Below are 12,955 nucleotides of genomic sequence, written 5' to 3' on the forward strand. Positions count from 1 at the left end.
ACATCTGACCCCAATTCAACAATGATGCTTAATGTCTCTTTCATCTAAAGCCCTTCCCACAGCTTGAAGACCAGCTGTTCCATATTGCAGTTGTGTACCAGGTTTGATGGATGCTTCCATCAACTTTTCTTATTTACCAGCCTTTTAGTTGCATCTCACCTTGGCACCCATTGCATTTTCTCCTCTGAAGAATCTTTCAACTTCCTAATCAATCATTATTTCCACAGGCCTGCCCAGTTTGATCATTCTGTAGAAGGTGCCTGCTATTAATATTGATGAAGAAAGAGTATGACCTCCACACAGCAGTTGCCTGGCACTCCTAACTTTCAATCAAAAGTCATAAAAGATGCTGTAACTTACAGGCCTAATGAGCTAGGAAGTCTGAGACCTGCTCTGCTGCTGCTGTTGCTGATGCTACTGCTATTCTGCTACTGCTGCTGCTAATGCTGCTGCTGCAAAAGGGATACCATTCAGTTGGGTTTCCCTTTTAAATTATTTAGAAATCCTGCCCGAGGTATTAGAAAACAGAAACTCAGGGGAATTTACTGTTACATTGAAAAACATGTCTTTTCATAGCCACAATGTGACAATACCTCATTTTAGAAATGTGACATTCATTGAAAAGATTCATTTTGGGGAACAATAGCAAAAAAAGCTCAGGATTTCTCATCTTCACTTTCAGACAATTTCCAGGTTCATTTTCATTTTCTGGCTCATCAGTCACAAACCATAGAGCCTTAATTACATGATGCCCTGTATAAATTATGCATAGAATTAATTAATATCTGTTGAATGAATAAACAACAAATGTTCTGTATGTTTTTTTCTCTCTTCACTGTGTGTCTGTCTGGCATTTTGTTCTAAAGGATAGTCCACAGGTTACAGAAAATTTCCAGCTCCTGTTTTGCTTTTAGTTTTAAAAAAATTACCTCATTTGTCCCAAGAAAATAATATGAAATAATAAATTCTGTGTTCAAAACAAAAATAAAAATTGTCTTATTTTTTCTCTATCTGTTTATAAGCAGACCAAAAAGAAAAATATCTTAGGCCCACTACACTGTGCCCTATAAAACTCATTGTCCTGGATTCCAATCCCAGAGCTCTATAATGTAACTTGAATGAATGTTAGGTAAGAATTCTGACCAAAGCAGTCCAACAAGACTTTATCTACTCAATCTGGTCTTCTACTCTATCCTAACTTAAGTCAACAATCCAGTCTATTGTTTCTCAGATCAGCTCTTCTTATTCCTTCCTTCATGTCTTTGTTTAATTTGTTCTCTCCTCTTACAACACTGCCTATCATGCCCATCTAACCAATCACACACTTCTCTTGAGAGCCAATCCAAATCCCATTTCCTCCATCAAGTCTCCTCCAGTTATTGATTTCTTCTTTATCTAAATTCCTATTACATTGGCAATCTGTATTACTTTATTGAAAGAGGAGGTTTGGGGATAATTTTCTGCTGCCACATCCAGAGTAAATAAAAAGATTTCTGCTCATAACTTACCTTTTTCTTTTTGTAGTGATTGTCCTTATCTTATCCACCATGCACACTATAGTGAAGAGCATACAAATTATTTTCAGGCTATGCAAGGTAAAAGAAGGGCAAAATTTCATAGAAATTGCATAAATTGTAGGTAAATGGTTTTATGTCACTTAATCTAGAAACATGTTCACACAATAGATCAGCTTCTATCAATTCTTTACTCCCTTACTATCATTCCCTAAATTCCTATCCTAAATTTGGATTAGTTTGTGTTTTTCCCCCCTTTTGGCTCTACTTTTTCCTGAAGAAGTAGATCTTTTCTATCTAGATCCCAAGGTCTTTATCCATCATTTCTTCATGGAAATTGCTCTCTTCAAAACCATTCATGTCCCAACTCAATAATCCACAATTGGACAAAACTCCCTTTGTCTAACACATGATCTAAGCCAAAAGTCTAAGAAATACTCCTCTGCCTTTCTCTTATTATTATTTATGATTTCATATTTCGTCTAAAAGCCCCAAGTCCCTTAACCATGCCCACCCTCATGGCATGGTATTCATATTCTTATTTTCCAGGTTTACTACCAAATATTAGTGTAGGTCATTTACAAAAGAATTGTGTTTTAAAAGTCTTTAAAAGTCAGTGACCAGCATAAGACTTTGCATTTGACAATTCAATGAATCTTTGCTTAGTGAATCAATGATGCTTTGGCATGCACACAACCCAGTGATATTGGGTTTCAGTCTCAACAAGACTAAGAAAACTAATGTTCTACAAATATCTATGAGTTTGGAGGTTTTTTAGGAGTGAAAGCTTTCTAACAGTTATACAGTTTAGTATCTGATTTTATAAGGTCTTATGCTCAGTCCCACCTATCAGAAGATCAATTAGGGACTGAAGCTAGCATACAAGTAAAAGAATGGTGTCCAAGGAAATTGCTGAAATTCTGTAGCTTATAAAGTCTTGTAGGATAAATGCTCATTCTGCTAGCACTCACCCTTTTTGAAGAGCCTTCACAATAATAGACTCCAATATTGAATATCAGGCCTTAGGGTATTAAGAGCAACTCCATTTCCTGCCTTATCCTTTGGGCTTGATATTTCAAAGAATTCTAGCTTGATCAAGCATGACCTATTCTTTTGTGTGATCATAAATTATACTTCGCCTACTTTCCAAAGGAGAATTCTTCGAAGGGCCCTCTTGATTGACTTTGTTCACGGGTTCATAGTGGTCCTGCCCCTCAAGAAGCCAAGTACAAAATCTTGGGCATTCCTCTAGTATAGTGTTTCTTCACCTTTTCATTGGCATAGATCTTGGTGATAGTCTGTTGAACCCTACAGTCTTCTCAGGAAAATGATTTTACATGCATAAAATAAAATATGTAGAATTGCAAAGGAAACTAATTTTATAGAAATATGGTTTGTAAACAGGAAACCTGATATCATATGCAATTTTATGGCATATTTAATAGCTACAGAACAAAGTAGTGATGAGTATAAATGTAACAACTGTAATATGATATGAAAATACAAAGTCATAAGTATAAATAATGCTACTGTGCCTTATTGCCTATTTCAAAATTGAAGATGCTAAATTTCACTTAGAAGCAAAAATTAGGGATGCATCTTTTTTCTTACCCAAGTTCAAAGACTTTTTGAAATCTCTCCACTGACCTTGGATACCCCAAGTTAAGAGCCCTTATTCTGCTTTCATTAATGCAAATTCCACCTCACCATAAGATTATAATCTTTTCAAGCAAGGGACAATGATTTTTATTTCCTTTTCTATCGTCCTCAGAATCTGAAAACTCACTGAATAATGATTCTTTATTAACTGCTATGAATGTGTTACCTAGAAATATTTCAAGACTTTTCAAAGATGGGGGAAAATAAATGTGTTCCAACAAACATATTTAAATGATGCTTTTTCACTGTACCCATCACTTCTTCTCAACAAGTATTTATGATAAAAGCAACTTACTGCTGTATGCTCAAGACTTTAAAAGAGAAAAGGAGAAAAATGGCATAAAGCATAGTCCTTTCCCTCTACAAACTAAAGTCACTGTCCAAGCAATATATACAAATTCACACTGAATATTAAAGAAATTAAGAATATAGGATTTTGGAAAAAGATCAAAGAATATTATCTCTATTATACTATACTTAATTGTTCCACAACAGGGTATAGTTCACAAAATAAGATAAATGAAATGAATTCTTCAGACATAGAAAACTCCCTAAATCTCATCACCCTGGAGGTAGCTAGGTAGGACTTAGATAAAGAATTGGGACTGGAGTCAGGAATACCTCAGTTGTAATCTTGCCTCTGAGCAAGCTATTAATCTCTATTTGCCTTGATTTTCTTAACTTAAAATGGGGATAATAATAGCATTTACCCACCAGAATTGTTGTGAAGATCAGTTGAAATAATATTTGTAAAGCATTTATTTAGCACAGTACCTAGTAGGTACTTAATATTTCTTATCTTCAGATTTCAGATTAAGGACCTTTACTCTAGGTGTTCTATGAATTCAAGCTCTTCAGGCAAGGGGCTACACATACTACTGCTGTCATACCATTCTTCTATCTCTTTGTAATCATTGCTTTCTGTGATAGATGTGACCTAACCAACTCTTTCATGGCATGTCCTAAAATTTTGCCAGTAATTAAAGTCGCATTCACTTGTACACTGTTAGCACCCTCTTTCTTTAACAGATAAAATAGGGATAACCTTTACTCTTTTCCTGTCTTACTGAGCCTCTCCCATTTTCCAAAATCTTTCAAATATCACTTCGGATGATTCATCCATTCCAAGTACTAGTTCTTTCATATTCTGGAATATAGTTCACCTGGAACTGATGACATGAATTCATTGAGGACCCCTAGATTATTTCTTAACATATCTCCATGTATCTTAGGTTTCAGTTCCATATTAGCTATTTTTGTTCTACCTGTCCATCCCCTTCTCAGGCCATCCTTTGATCTTCCTTTTAGTGTCAAACCCTACTATGCAGACCTTTGTTTGTCCAGATATCTTTGCTCAATTCTTTCTGACTTTTGTTATTTCTGAAACTAATTTTATAGGATAAACCACACTTTTGCATTTATTTTCCTTCATTTCCCCTTCCTTCATCTTCTACATATGTCTCTTAAAGTCTTAGCTGGTTGATGAGATCCTTATGCATTTCTTTAAATCTATAGTAGAAAGGACTTTAGAAATCATCAAGTACATCACTCTCATTACACAGACGAACAAACTAGGGCCCACATAGCTAAATGGTCTGTCCAAATCCATGCAGATAATAAATTGCACTCATGCTTATTAATTCATTCATTAACTTGATAGATTGCATCAGTTTCCCATTATATACATAGAAAACGAATAGAATATTAGGCGTCTTCTAATAGATGAGGAGAAATTCCAGGTATTGTACTAAAGTTAGGACTTAACAGCGAAACAATTTTTTCTTTTGACTCCACAAGGGGAAAGAACTGGCTTCCTCAAGAGGTAAAATAATGACCCAAAGTCTTATGGCAATTATTCATTTTATCATTTATTCTGGCAACTTAGACTGTGCTAGTAAGTCATTTATATAAGTGCAATCTATGACCTCAAATATTTTTAATTAAAGCTTTTTATTTTCACAATATATATATGGATAACTTTTTATATTCACCCTTACAAAACCCTGTATTTTAGTTTTTTTCCCTCCCTTATCCCTTCCCCCAATTGGCAAGTGATCAAATATATGTTAAACAAGTGCAAGTCCTCTCTCTATATATATATTTCCACAAAGATCATGCTGCACAAGAAAAATCAGGTCAAAAAGGAAAAACAATGAGAAAAAAAATGCAAGCAAACAACAACAAAAAGAGTGGAAATACTATGTTGTGGTATGACCTCAGATTTTAATTTCCCATATCTCAATAAGAGTTGATAAATTTAGTTAGGACTTTACTTATAGGCCATTAGTAAGATCATTCAGTCTACTAGGGTTTTACCCTCGGGTAGCCAATATCTATTTCCAAGCAAATATCTATTCACTACAATTAATTTAAGTCTTTAGCTTACCTATTGATTCCAGGCAATTAAAATTCATTGTTACTCTAAAAATGTCAAGTGAACTGAGCACTTTGTCCTTTTCATTCTCAGTCCTGTATAACTCCACAACATACAAATTATTGCTGAAACCATGCAATAATGAATATTTGCCATTTTATTATTCATTGCAATATGAAAAGTTTACATAGCAACATTTTTTGATATGTCAAATAACATTTTAATGATTCATACAATCAAAATTGATCCCCCTCCAAAAACCCAGCCAATTGTGATGAAATTTGAAGCAAGAAAGCCAAATTAAGCTTCAATCTAATATATTCTTGTGTGTTCTACATTACCTCAAATCCTATGACTCATTCCCCTGCAACATTAAATAAAATTGAATAAACACTGGAACAAGAAAAGCAAATTTATTGGTCCTACAGAGCCTGTTGGTTCCCTCTAGGAAACATATATTAAAAAAAAACCCAAATACTAATTTCAAAAATAAGAGTTGTGGCAACATAAAAAGCCGTCAACCAATTCAAATTCTTAGATTCAGTGATATATATGAATGATTAAGATAAAATCATATGTATAATACTTCTGTTATTCACATTAATTAGGGGACTTGTAAAAAGATAATGTAACATGAAATTTGCCTGAACCATAATTCGCTCTTTAAAATATTGTAATTGATAAAATAACTGATAAAATAAAATAACTGATGGTCATAATAATGATAATAAATTATTAAGAAAAAATAAGTTTCAACATGTAACTTCCTTTAAAAAGGAAGAAGTATGTATATTTTAAGAATAGTCTAAATGTGAGTACATTTAAAATTTCAACTCCATTGTGGAAGTTAAACCAAACTCTCTCACGTTATTGTGAGTGAATCTACTTGGTAAGTTTGTCAGTGTTCTTGAGTTTTATATAATCAGCATAAAGTCATTTGAAAACAGTAACATCTGGAGAAAAACATCAATTATAGGAAATTCTTCTTTCATTTGTACTTTTTGCTGAATCTACTCCTTGATAATGGTAAATACTTTTAGTGAGTATGTCTTTTTGACTCTATTGTTCTTAATAACCAAAATCTCAAAGCTATTTCTTTTGTTTCTTTTTTAATATATATATATATATACATATATATATGTGTGTGTGTGTGTGTGTGTGTGTGTGTGTGTATGTATGTATTTTGAGTTCCAAATTCTCTTCCTCCCTGGAAAAATTGTAAAAGCAAACAATATGCTATCTATTACACATGTGAAGGTATTAAAAATATTTTCATATTAATTATGATTTTAAAAAATCAAGAAAATAAGGTGGAAAAAATATACTTCAATCTGCACTCAAAGTTTATCACTTCTATCTGGAGATGAATAGCATTTTTTATGATGAGTCCTTTAGAACTGCCTTGGATCATAATATTGAGTCTTTCATAGTTGATTATCATTTCAATAGTGCTACTACGTACAATGTTCCCCTGGTTCTGTCCATTTTACTTTGCAACAGTTCAAGTCAGTTCAAGTTTCCCCAGGTTTTTTCTGAAACTATCCCACTTGTTATTTCTTATAACACAATTGCATTTTGTCATAATCACATACCACAACTTGTTCAGTTGAATATTCCTCTAATTTCCATTTCTTTGCAACCACAAAAAGAGTTGCTATAAATATTTTTGTACATTATTGGGTCAATGGGTCATGAATAGTTTTATATACCTTTGGACATAGTTTCAAATTATTGTACAAAATGGTTGAACCCTTATGTTGCATTTTAAAAATAATGTTACATAATTTTGACATCCATAAGAGACATTTTACTGGAGGAGAATCTTAAAAGATAGAATTTTGCTTTAAAAAAATACTCAACAAACAGGAAAAAGCAAGTGAATAAAGAATGCCTGTTTTCCAAGTCATAGTACTCATTTTGAATGGAATATCTAGCTGATAGGGTAATATGTATGTCTTGAACAAACAACAACTAGATTCAGAATTGAACTGGATTAAGAATACAAATTGGATGGCTGTTGGGAAATTGCATAATTCTTTTATTGATCCCAAGGTCCTCCCTAATACAAAAGTCAATCCTGATGTTCTTTCAGTAAAGTTGTATAGCTAAATTGTAGAATTCTAGTCTAGTTTCAATCAACAAATGGCAGTGGAAAGGTAAATAGTTGGCAAAAGGCCTCTCCATTGCCTTTGGCTTACAAATTCAATTTTTTTATACTTTGTATATTCAGAAATTTTCCATACTTCATATATTCAGAATCATTGAGGAATGGCTTATTATTGAGGAGAATATTCCTTTCATTGGTGCAGCCAGTAAACTGTCCGTACCTCATCTAGTATAATTCTTGTCCAAGTCTTTAATGGAAGATGGAGTAGGAAAGGGAAAGATCCTAGTGAGCTGGTGTTTTTAACTAGGTATCTTGACTTTACATAGCTATCAATAAGGACTACTTAATGGTTCATTCACCCTTATTGTTTTACTTTTCATTTATATCTTTCTGATGCCATCTTTAATCTGTTTCTATTATATAATTCTTCAATTACAAGGAACATTTATTTATATGGAGCCCTTAATTCTTAAAATATGTTTAAATAAGGAAAATATTTAGCAAAGAAATTATATTTACAATGGTTTTAAGTAGCACATGATTTTCTATTAGTATTCAAATTATGAAAAAGTCTAAAAATAATGTAATACAATTAAGACTTATAAATAGGTAATTTTTTCAGAACATTATATAAGGCATGAAATAATGAAATTTTCTAAATATATTAATTAAAGGAATAACTTTAAACCTCAAATTTTAAAATTAAATTCAGAAGTGATATGATATAATATGCCCACAAAGACTCACAAATTGTTGAACATTTTACTTGAGTATTCAGCTCTTCTATATTAACAGAAATTTACTTATAAAATTTCATCTTTAACTCATGGAAAAGTACTTCCCAATTTTGGGAAGCCTTTGACCCTGTCATGCCAAGTTTTCCTTAAAATAGTCATTCAGCTATCACTGATAGAAGGGGAAAGTTATTTTTTTTAAAATGTGTGTGTATGACAAAAATTTAGAAATGTTACACCTTACTCTCCTTCCAGATCATCTCTGATCCAGTAGGTCACAGGCTTCCTTCCTATTCTTCATAGATACTCTAAATCTCCCAACACTATAGATTTTTACAGACTATCTCACATTTGGAATTCTCTTTTTGTATCATTTACTCTTCCTGAATTCTTTGCTTAATCTCAGCTAAAATCCTACCTTCTGCAAGATTTTCCCACTATCCCTAAATATTAATACGTTCCCCCAAGATTATTCAAATCTTATCCTATACATAACTTATGTTTACATAGTTGTTTGAGTGTTGTCTTCCTCAGTTGACCTGACTTTCCCTTTTCTTGCGCTCCAAGCACTTGAAATAGTGCTTGGAACACAGTAGTTGCTTGCTGAAATCTGATTGTTTTTTAAAACTTTAAAAATCACTAACAGCCAAAAGAAAATGAAATGTATCTTTGTAAGCAGTGCATTTAACAGTCATCTAATCAAAATCTGTGATGCTACAATTCTGAAAACATTGTCCCATAAGCAAAAATGAAAGGTTATGGGAGTTGTAATTAGAATCTTGTAGTTGTTCCTTGATTAAATAATTTATTTCTCTTGCACATGGAGTGGGGAACTTTGTTCTCTGAATGGGAGGACATTCATAAGTCCAAGAACTAAATCCATATTGGCACAAGTTCAGAGGTGTTAGGTTCTTACTAGGTGGTAAGTTGGTACTTGGCAATTCTCTAGCTCAGAATTCACATCTTTAGTTCACATCTTTAAAAGGAGTTTACACCCTTAGTCTTCTGAAAGGAGTTTACACCTTTGGAATACCTACAAGCCCATTCTATGGGAGGATAAAAAAGGAGGGCAATCGGGAAGGAGAGTCTAGACTGGGATAAGAACAAGACTTCCTGGGAGAACTTCAAGAAAGCTCGAAGAGATTCAGAGCCAGGAGGATTTGATATTCTACCTTTGCTCTGGCTGGGGACTCTAAAAACCTCCCAAGAAACCTACTCACAGAGGAAAAGATTTTACAGAAAAGAAACTTCCTCCCAGAGAAAGATTATAACTTAGAGACGACAGAACTTTACAATCAGGAGTAATTTTTTTTTAATATTTTAATTAACAATGTAAGTGGGCAACCTGAGGTAGAGTACTGTCTAAGAATCTGGCTTGTGTATGAATTAAAGCTGCTTCTTTGCATACCTACTGGCAAAGTTCAATTAGATTCTGCCTTATCTCACCCAGTGTTGACAAAATATAATCTCTTTTCTTTAGTAAACTCTCCTTTTCAACTTCTCAGTTTCTTAACTCAAGATTTTGTATGCAGTCAAGTTTTCTTTTTGGAAAACATTGTGAAACAATTCTATTTTTACTTTGTCTTCGAATATCATGTATACAATCCAGCTGTTCTGGAGTCAACTTATACATTTTCATTAAAGATAAAATACCATTTCAAGAAAGTGAAATGATTCTTTGTGCCTGGATGACAGCTTAACCTCACACTTGTTCTCTAACTAAAATTCACTGTTCCCCCTTCTGCATCTGTTTTGGGATCATCTCCCAAGCTAATCACACAAGCATATGGGCTAGGCTTTTACTGTGGTTCTAGAACAAAATCATCACTTCCAATTTCCAAATAATTTATACATTCTTCAGTATTGAGACAAAATTAGATGTAATAAAAGTACTTGACACTGTCCAAGACTCTCACTGACTCTGATGTCCAACCAGCACAGTCTGATTTTTTTTATGTGTGTGTGAAAATACATGCTCTAGACACATTTTTGCAGTAGAAGATAACTGGTGAATTTGGCAATTAGTACCTATGTTGCAAAGGTTACTCCATAAATATTTTTGTTAGGTGCTCTGCCCCCTTTGCCTCCATTCTGCTTCAATCATTTGTTGATATGAGGATATCATTTCTATGACCTGAAATAGATTTTAAAGGCAGAGACTTATTTTCAGTGATTGTTTTATCTACTCTCAAATTTGTGCCAAAAGATCTTCAACTAACACAGTTACATTTTGCATACCTATAAGATTCAAATCGCCATATTGTTCACACATACAAGAGAAAAAAATAAAATCCATGTAGTTGTATGGGAAGATCTGGGGGAAACTGTGTCATCTCTGTTTTTGTCACAGAAATCTAAAATGAACTTTTTTTGCTCCTTACTCATCATCCATTTCTATTTGACTATTTTGATATTTTAAAATCATCTATAAATCTGTACAATTTTAGATTTCTATGTCTTCATTTTCAGATGATTCATTTGGCTAATAAACAGGATCAAATATTGATGTTTGAATATCTTTAACCTTTGGATTGTTATAATACAAACTCTATCTGTTCCAAGACTTTCTTGGAATATTCTGTACTTTAGGCCTAATGATGGCAAACCAAGAATACCATTCTTTCCTAAGCACAATGACTGATGTGTTGGATTAACATTGTCTTGGAGAGGAGATGGTGTATTTATATTTGCTTTACTTCTGTGAAGTTTAAAGAAAGGGGTTTGAATATCTTCATTTTCTATACATTCTCCTACTTCATCTACTTCCATTTCATCTACTTCTAGATCCCCATGACCCAATAGTAAAAATTTAATGTTGATTTTCTGTCATGATATAAAGAATTTTTGTTGTTGTTGTTGTTGAGTACTTTTGCTGGTCCACTGTGAAGTTCAAAAATGTAGGTCTAAGGAACTGAAAATAGAATTCTTCAGTAATATACATATCTAAAAATTCAACATATTTGCATATTTCCTCTACATTGTCTTTATTTAGGCAAATTGAATCAAAAATCCTTTAACTGTCATCTAGTTCACTCTGCCTGGGCAAAGTCTGAGAGGGTCATTTCCTTCAGTCTAAAAGTGGATCTGGTATTTGGGATACAGTGGTTCTTGGCAGTGTCAGAAGCGCTGGAGCATGAGACAGAAGCCAGTAACAGAGCCCCAGAAGGGAAGTGATCAGGTAATTTGGTTTAGCTAATTTTTAAAGAAAGGAGTATCACTAAGAAGATGGCCTGCCTGAATCTATAACAGTGTAATAATTCATATCAAAGCTTAACTCCACTTGCTAGTGACATAGAATCATGGAATCATGAAGCTGGAAAAGACTGGCAGAAGCAACATGGTCCAGATCTCTGACTGAAGCAGATGGCTGTTAGAACTATTTTTAGTGATATCCAGGGATGGAGATTCCACAACCTCCTTAGTAGCCTGTTCCAACCTTACAGTCAAGATGTTCTCCCTTATGTCTAATCAAAACCCCATTCTTGCTATGATTTAAAACAATTTCTATTCACTAACTCCTCCAGAACATGCAAAATAGAACAGTCTTCTGCAGTATCCTTAGAATTAGGTTATTTTTTATTGTTTTTTTTTAATTGACAAAAATCAATTTTTTTTTCTCTCCACTGGAGAAAAAAAAAAGATAAATTAAATCCTTGTAACAAACATACATAATTAAGGAAAACTAAAACTAAGTGAGTCTTGAGAACAATTGTAGGATTAATGCAGAGTGAAGTGAGCAGAACCAGGAGAACAATTTATACAATAATAATAGCATTGTTAATGAAAACAATTTCTCAGGGCAAGTCAAAAATCATCTATGATTCCTGAGGGTCAATAATAAACCATGCTACCCATTTCTTAACTCAAGAAAAATAATAGATTCAAGTTGTAGAATGAGACATATTTTTCAGATATGGTCAATGCTGGAATCTGAAGAAACTATAAACCTAAGTCCTTCATTAGCCTTTTCTTTTTCCCAGCTTAAATTATCTCCAGTTTTCTCTTTGATAATTTTTATTGTTTTTTTTTCTGAATCATCTTCAATTTTTCTGCCTGTTTATGAAAATGTAAAAACACAATTTGCACATAGTAGTCCAATGAGGACTTAGTCAATACCTTGGCATGAGTTATTTGTTGATAATAGAACCATACCACTCACTCATTGCATTTGAGATCCACTTCTCCTGCCATATTTGCATAAAATCAATTTTCTCCACATTTTACATGTATAAGTTAGTTGAGTAGAGAAAATTAGGTGATAGACATAAGGATATGTTTGAAATCAGAAGACCTAGCTTAAAAGTCCATCTTTGCATGGACTTTGACATGTGCTGAAAGTGTTACTCTGGGCAAATCACTTAAGTTTTATGTTAAAGGTCATATTAATATTTCTACATACTGACTAAAAACACAGATTCAAACATCTTTTGATATTACTTTTACTACTAAATGTACATAGTTATTCTTTCTAAAGCATTATTAAAATATGACAGGGGTGTTAGTCTAGACAGTAAACCTTCTAAGTTATAGAGTATGATGGAGTATTAAAAAAAGCTTCCGAAAGTCC

General features: G+C 33.1%; 1 protein-coding gene and 1 pseudogene across 2 annotated transcripts in view; both read right to left on the reverse strand.

Annotated features, from left to right (window-relative positions):
• PLCL1 (phospholipase C like 1 (inactive)) overlaps positions 1 to 12,955 on the reverse strand; it is a 413,553-nt gene that overhangs the window by 134,682 nt on the left and 265,916 nt on the right. The gene's annotated exons all lie outside the window — the stretch shown is intronic.
• Positions 8,393 to 12,579, reverse strand: LOC141559680 (transcription regulator protein BACH1 pseudogene; annotated as a pseudogene).

Source organism: Sminthopsis crassicaudata, chromosome 3 (assembly GCF_048593235.1).
Source record: "Sminthopsis crassicaudata isolate SCR6 chromosome 3, ASM4859323v1, whole genome shotgun sequence".
Lineage (NCBI taxonomy): Eukaryota > Metazoa > Chordata > Mammalia > Dasyuromorphia > Dasyuridae > Sminthopsis > Sminthopsis crassicaudata.